General features: G+C 38.1%; 1 protein-coding gene across 2 annotated transcripts in view; it reads right to left on the bottom strand.

Annotated features, from left to right (window-relative positions):
* LOC135221973 (casein kinase II subunit alpha) overlaps positions 1-6,028 on the bottom strand; it is a 51,654-nt gene extending 45,626 nt beyond the window's left edge. The window contains exon 1 of one of the 2 annotated variants that reach the window (XM_064260056.1): positions 5,801-6,028. The gene's annotated coding sequence lies outside the window, so the exon portion shown is untranslated. The remainder of the gene's footprint in view (positions 1-5,800) is intronic. The other variant, XM_064260057.1, reaches the window with a different exon arrangement.
* Positions 6,029-7,914: the final 1,886 nt, after the last annotated feature.

Below are 7,914 nucleotides of genomic sequence, written 5' to 3' on the forward strand. Positions count from 1 at the left end.
TGTGTTGTATACATATAATCATTGGTTCATGTTCGCTAATAAGTCGTTGGACTTCCCCTAAGTGCATTCTCGTTAATAATCCATTTATATTCCATTGAATTATATAACGATTGAATGGTGTAATATAAGTGGTCAAATTACCCTAGATTATTAAAGCTGATATTTTCTTAAAATTTTTTATAAGTTAATTTGTATTTTTGTAGGTCTTGATTCATTTTTTGTTGTAGTTTGAATCTTACTTTCGTTAACTGTTACTTTTTTACTATCTTGATTTGATTTTTCCATTTTGATTTTCTTTAGAATATTATCTACAACACTGATGTGTTTCTCTTTGTAATATTCTAAGTGTTCAATACACATACAACCTTCTTCATGAGATTTGATGTTTGTTTTTTCCTTACTCCTATTCCTCATGAAATTTCTTATGGTGTTGGTTAGGCTGTCTTTAGTTATAGTCTTATTTTTGTGGCACATTGCTATAAAGCATTTACTGCAGCCGCATGTATCTTCATGTTTCTCAGTTTGTTGTTTTTCCTTGTTTTTTCCTGTGGCGCCTATAATTGGTGATGGGTGAATTTCTTCGTTTTCACTGTAGTGACCTGTATTTTGGTTTTCCATTTCATCTGAATTTTGTGATTCGGTTCCTAGAGGTACTATTGTTACTATGGGAGACAGTGGAATATTAGTGTTTTGTTTCTGAACTTTAGCTTTCGGCGAGATTGGTGGGTTATTTATCTTTTTACAGACTTGTTTGGTGGAATTAGGTGGGGTCTTATCCAGTTGCCTCTTTCGAGTAGTATTATCGGTTTTTTCACATTCTTGTGATTTTAATTCTTCTTTGTTTTCCTCTATGTCATTATCTATTTCAATTTCCGATAAAGAGCTAAATCGATTTTCCACAGTCGTAATATTATGTATGTTTGAAGAGTTCTTTTCATCTTGTATTTTTTGTGGTGGTATTTCTTTATTTCTATTATTATCATTTGTCTCAGTTCTGGTATTGCTTGACTTTGAGGTGTCTGCATACCTAAATTTCTTAGCTGGGTCATTTAATCCTCTCACTTTCAGTTCTAACTTTGCTTCTCTTATCGTCATTCCAGTTCGTTCTTGTAGTAATTTAAGTTCTGTATTGTAGATATAGAACGCACACAATTTAGATCTGGCATGATGTTCTAATCCACAATTTACGCATTTGGGTTGGCCACAGTCCCAGCGTGTTTTATGGTCCTGCGAGCTGCAAAAGGCACATCTATAAATATTCCTGCACTTAATTGCTGTATGACATATTTGCAACAGTTCTTGCATTGCATAGGTTTAGGAACATAAGGTCTTAGTTCCCTATTTAATCCTAGCATTTTAATTTTTAAGGGTAAGGTTTGGCCACTGAACTTTATCTTGGCTATTTTGATAGTTTGACTTTTGTCTTTCCTGCTTGGGACCTCATATACTTCGCAGTCTTCAACATTATTGTACCTTTTCTTAATGAATCTAAAAGCATTAATCTATCTAATGTTTCATCCTCAAGATTTGGTACTACTACTGTGCCTTGCACACTGTTCATTGTATCATGCCTTGTAACCTTTATATTTATGTTATCTATATTTTTTATACATTGATAATTTTCCGATTGGTTTTTGGTTGTTGTTTCAACCAACCATTCCCTTTTTTTAATTTGTCTTATGCTCATCTCTTGCGATGGGCATCGATTCAATAGGTAATTTTCTAATTTTAATAAAGATATATCTTTGTCAGCTTCTAAGTTCAAAAACCTTGACCAGTTTGACTCCCAAAAGAGAGAATCAAAGTGAATCAAGGTTGGGTCCTGGCGATATCTATTTCTTTTGGGTTTATTGTATGGTAATAATGTCTTAATACCACTCTGATTTTCATTATTTGAGTTATCCTGAGAACAGTCCATTGCCATGCCATAAGTCGTTGTGAGGTTAATTTTATTCTCCATATATAGTATTAAAAAAATTTCATCCAGGATGAGGTCCCTCTCACCAAGGAGGCCCAACCGGGGGAGGGGCAATGCCGTTACACACACACTGGTAACTGCCCTGGGTCCCTCACCTGGATATACGCCATACCCACAGTGCCTTAAGGGTCGTCAGTCCCATGAGATCGGACCCAGCACTGTGGGCATGGCTTGACTTAAAAATTTCCCTCGCTCAACCACGTCAGGTACTCTAGTTTTACGGGTGGAGAGGCATGCCATCCAACTCCACCCTCCATCAAGTTAAAAGAGCTGTCAATTCAATGTCCAAAACCATGCCAGGGTCGTCAACGAAAGAAGAAGAAGGGAAAGGGGAAAATTTATAAGGAGGAGGAGTAAAGGAGTTAAAGGTCCCAATGTTCAGTTGGATCCACAGCAGAGAGAGTAGGCACGTAAAGGGGCATTACTCTTCTTTGCATGGTATCCCTAAGCCCCCCACCTCGTCAAGGAGTTGGGATCAGGGGGACATTTCGAAGAAATGGACCCAAACATTGAAAGGTTTGCGAAGATTGAACGGATGGTACACGACGTGTTTCGTCCATATCGTGAAATTTAAGATGAAAAAAAGATCCAAGCTAACCATGTTTTTAAAACGAACAACTCCTCCAGCCACACCAAGCGTTGCCCCAGCTGATGATGTCGACAACCCACAGTCAAGCACCAGTGATGCCAGCAGTCAATAAATTTTTGATTTGATGTACTAGTTTTCAATTGTATTTTTGTTACTAGTTTTCAATTGTATTCTTGTATGTACATACGTATGTTTTTTTTTGCATCTGTATTTTATATTTTTGTATGTTTTCCACAATAAATCAATTCTACTGTAGCAAGCAGTGTTTGAATCAAACCTGACAAACGTAGCAATAAGAACGAACTGGATATTGGTACGGCAGCCATACCCCGATCGCGGTAGATATTGGTATGGCAGTGAATTGCGCATGCGCGAACCCTTGTTTACCGCCTCAGGAATATCAGTGACAAGAAAAATGTCAACAGAACAGCATGAACCGCAGAATAATACTTTAGTTTTTGCTAACAAGCTGAAAAAAGCCATAGACATCTATGAAGACTCAAACTTTCAAAAATTGTATATACATAGGTCACGAACGATCGAATCAGCCCTGAAAAGAACTCCGAAGAGGAGATGGAAAGAGGGTTATATAAATATATTCATATATATAAATATATACATATATATAAATATATACACTACCATTGTACCTTTGATGACTTTCTCGGCCCTTTATTCTGCCCGACATCAGCAGTTGCAAAGTGCCACCTTTATACACTTTACAGTATATTTTTAATTCACTTCAATGGGTATTGCAGCTGTCGGAGAAGACTATAGAATTTACTAGCTAGTGAAATGGCAAAATTAAACAAAATTTCAGCACTACAAAACAAAAGGGGGGGGGCATTTGTTAAAAAAGCGTGACTGTCCCGCCTAAAAGCCGAACTCTGGTCACATAATACTTTACTGGTAAACGGACACAGCTAACTGCCGTACCTACAGCAAGTCAAGAGCGCAATACGGCATCACTGACAGAATCTGCCGTACCCACACCACACTATGTTATTTGTACGGCAGGAAGTCTGAAATTGACGCATGCGCAATTCACTGCCGTACCAATATCTACCGCAATCGGGATAAGGCTGCCATACCAATAGCCTGTGCCCAATAAGAAACAGTATGATGTGTAGAGAAACAGGTTTGACTTTAACTTCACAAAAGTTCGTAACCTATGACACGATGTGGTGTAGAAAGACGGCACAAATGGTATAAAAATTTAAAGAAATCATAACAACTATGAAATATGCTAGAATCTACTAAAGAACAATAAAAAGATTCCAAGATTAATTAACTAAAGCAGCCTGACATCGCTCAATTTGGGAAGTAATGCCGAGGACAGTCCGAATTCGATTCCCATTTTGAGTCCAATTTTTCTTTTATGTGATATCATGGTCAGAATGCATTGATCATCCAAAATTGGCTAATAAATTACTGAATTATATCTTATAATAAGCAGTAGTATACTGTAGGCTAGGCTACTATACTCATAAATATACGTACAATATATGTACATACATGATAACATCATCGTATGTACGTATATGCGAGGCTAACAACTTGTTAAATGTTACTCAATTTCTCTTTGTATTGAATTATTATAAGCAAATGTGCACTGAACATTGAGAATTTGCTGAAATTAATAATGATTATGCCATAGATGTATAAAGTATGCTGAGTAGTGTAGGCTAGGCTACCCTAGATGTAAAGATGGTGCTGATTACCCTAGGGTAGGCTAGGCTAGCCTAATATTCTTTTGGTAAATTAACACTGGCCAACTTACGTCCAAATCGATTTATGACAGGTTGGTCGGAACCAATTGCAGTCGTAAGTCGACAACTACCTACCTGTAGTTACTTTTTCAACAACAAATATTTTCAAATTGACTACCATGAATACGTAATAAATTTATGTAATCCATAACCTTACACTGATGTTTAACTAATGCTTAACTAGGTACCTATTTCAAAATTATCAGGCACACTCCTCCTCTTCTTCCTCCTGAAAAATCGCGAGTTTCCTTGGACTCGAGTGTGAACATCATCATTGTTTAAGATTGTTGTGAAGAAAGTGTCCCAGCGTCTATGGGTATGAGTGGTGTGCAGATTTAGCACATGAAATGTAGTTTATGGACACAAGTGACTCCGCAAACATTGCGATGGCGTCAATCTCTACACGTAAGGTGATTTAGTAAAAGTCTTGAGGTGTTGCTTCCACAACCGATTACTCGTGACTGGTGTCCATCTCAGGTGTCAGGATCTGTTAAAAGTACTTTTTCGGGTATTTCTACATAAGCAATCCTCACGGACCGCAAGGAATGTAACTGCAGATACGAATCCACTAGGGATTGGGCTGTCCAATGTATTTCGCCGTGTTTAGTACTGGACCCTGGGGGTTAATTACAGTATCCTAATAAATATTACTTAAAATTCTTATGTAAGTAAAACTGCATAGAAAAACCGCAGCTGCCATAGTCTAGGCTGCCGCGGGTAAGTACCCTAGATTTACCCTTTTTCAGGAGGGTGGGTCAACGAGCGGGCAAGATTGGCCCAGGTAGTCCTCTCAGTTGTTTACCCCATATTGTTACACCCATCAGGTTTACCAAAGAACTACATTAGCCCATTCAGATACACGATTTGGGCTACCATTACAACTTCACTAAGCCTACGTTAGCAACCTCAGGCTATTCCTGATACAGGGGCCTACAATAGCCTGGTCCTACTCTTAAATTTTTGTTTATTCATTTTTCTGAATATGTCATAGGGGCCAAATCACGTCTCTGATCAAGTCCAACCAACCAGTGACTTTACACTTAAACATGTGCCAACTAGGCCCGGGCTTAATTGGGTTACCAGGCCTACACCCTAAATAGGATTGCCCAAGGCAGGGTATGAGTGGATCTAGGTCACAAATGAAGCTCGTTTTAACGACTTCTCTACCGACAGGACATTTATATACCAATAGATACGAATCTACGATAGGAATGTTTACCCAGAGACTCCCACTGCTACATGTGGATGTGTGCCATCACCCCCAAGTTACAACAAGGCGTGTCTTTGACTGACAAGAAAATGGCTTTTACCCTTTAATATGAATCCTACGACCACACCTCTGCAATGATCAAGCCCAGAAAGGCTTCAAACCCCAGTCAGGAGGGAAAAAGGGGCCCTTGGGGCCTTTCCCACGAGCAAGATAAACAAGTCTTCGTTCCAAACCAGGACAGAATTGACACCAACCTAGTACATTCCTAAGTGCTATCTTGCTCTCTTCAGTCGTCCCAAATCACTTTTATCTCTTCATGCGACTTCTCCACGGAGCTCTCGGCCGCTTCCGGGGTTCTCTTCCAGGGGAAAATAGAGGTGTGGGCCGGTAATACTCAATATGGCCGTCTCACGGTGGCTGCAGAAGGTGGAGGACTCAATGCGGTTCTCTCTCTAACAACCATTGTGTGGTGGCCAACGCTCTCAAGAGATGGCGCCACTGACACCGTCCCCCCTCTCTCTCTCTCTCTTTCTCCCTCTCTCTCTCTCTACTCTTACTCTATACACCGCCGTCTCCCTCTCTCTCTCTCTCTATGGCTTTTACTATACTCTCTTTACTATTATGCCCTTGTGAATGTACGAGGAGGACTTCACGGACACACACATGTGCGTCTTTCCTAGGGTTCGTGATCTTCATAGTGTCTACGTGAATTATTATGGGAATGAGGGTTTATATATATATATATATATATATATATATATATATATATATATATATATATATATATATATATATATATATATACATATATATAGGGTTTATATATATATATATATATATATATATATATATATATATATATATATACCACCCGTGAGCCGTACTTAATGTTGAACATTTCGAGAGGGGAGGGGTAGGGATGGTGACCAAGGGTTGGCAGTTTGGTGAAAGGGAGGAGTAAGGAAGTGGGAGGGGGGGACCCATGGGCAGCCCCATTTAACTTTCGGTGTGCAAACACAAACTTCAGTTATATATATATATATATATATATATATATATATATATATATATATATATATATATATATATATATATATATATATATATAAGTTTTTTGCCACGAAGGAAAAAATGATAAAGCGAGATAGCCAAGTACTTAAAGGGCCCGAACAGGACCGAAAGTACTTGGCTATCTCGCTTTTTCATTTTTTCCTTCGTGGCAAAAAACCTTTATTTATACATAGCATCACGTTTTATATACTTCGTGATCAAGTTATTCATATATATATATATATATATATATATATATATATATATATATATATTCACATACACACACACACACACACACACACACACACATATATATATATATATATATATATATATATATATATATATATATATATTAGTCCATTTCCAAACTGAAACTTTCCCCGAAGGATACTAGTGCCGTCAGTGCACCTCACGAGATGCACTGTAGGGATTACTAAAGGTTCTTTGTATCGTCCGTTCGGCCCCTATCTGCAACCCATTTCATTCTTTTTGCTATTTCTCTTCTCCATTCGTATTATCTTTCTTTCATGTTGCTATCCACCCTCTCCTAACAATTATTTCACAGTGCAACTGCTTTGAGGTTTTCCTCCTTTTTCACTCTTTCAAGCCTACCTACTCTCAATTTCCTTTCCAGCGCTGAATGGCCTCATAGGTCCCAGTGCTTGGACTTTGACCTGAACTTTCCATTAAGGGCTAAACAGACGATCAATTTTACTGACAGTATTTCCTGTGCTGTCATTATTACTGTCGGTGTGTCCATCATACTGGCTTAGTGTCAGTACCTCAAAATGGTGGTCCTTGAAATCCAATTTCAGCTATCAGTATGTGGGTGGGGCTTAAATTAATGATGGTTTGTTCACTGGACTGTCAGTATTGTCAGTATTATCAGAAATCGGAAGAGGTACAATGTCTGGCCAGAGAGGGAAACTACTCTTTCGGGAATTTATTTCAGCTTTCCTAGGATTACCAGAGTTATGGGATGTTCGAAGCGAAAATTAGATGAAGAAGAACAAGAAAATGGCTTCATATGAGAAGTTATTGGAGGTATATAAATCAAGCAAAGCTGGAGCAACTGTAGAGGATGTAAAAAAGAAGATAAATACATTGTGAAGCAACTTTCGGAATGAGTTGAAAAAAAAAATCAACGACTCTAAAACGAGTGGTGCTAGCACCGATGACAGATATCAACCGTCCTCATGGGTTTTTTTATTGAGTTTTTATTCTTGAGAAATTTGGAGGAGCCTTTGCAGACAAAATATTCAATTGAAACAACAGTAGAGGCAATTGTATTTTTACTCCATAAAAATGAATT

The sequence above is a fragment of the Macrobrachium nipponense genome, chromosome 3, assembly GCF_015104395.2.
Source record: "Macrobrachium nipponense isolate FS-2020 chromosome 3, ASM1510439v2, whole genome shotgun sequence".
Taxonomy (NCBI): Eukaryota; Metazoa; Arthropoda; class Malacostraca; order Decapoda; family Palaemonidae; genus Macrobrachium; species Macrobrachium nipponense.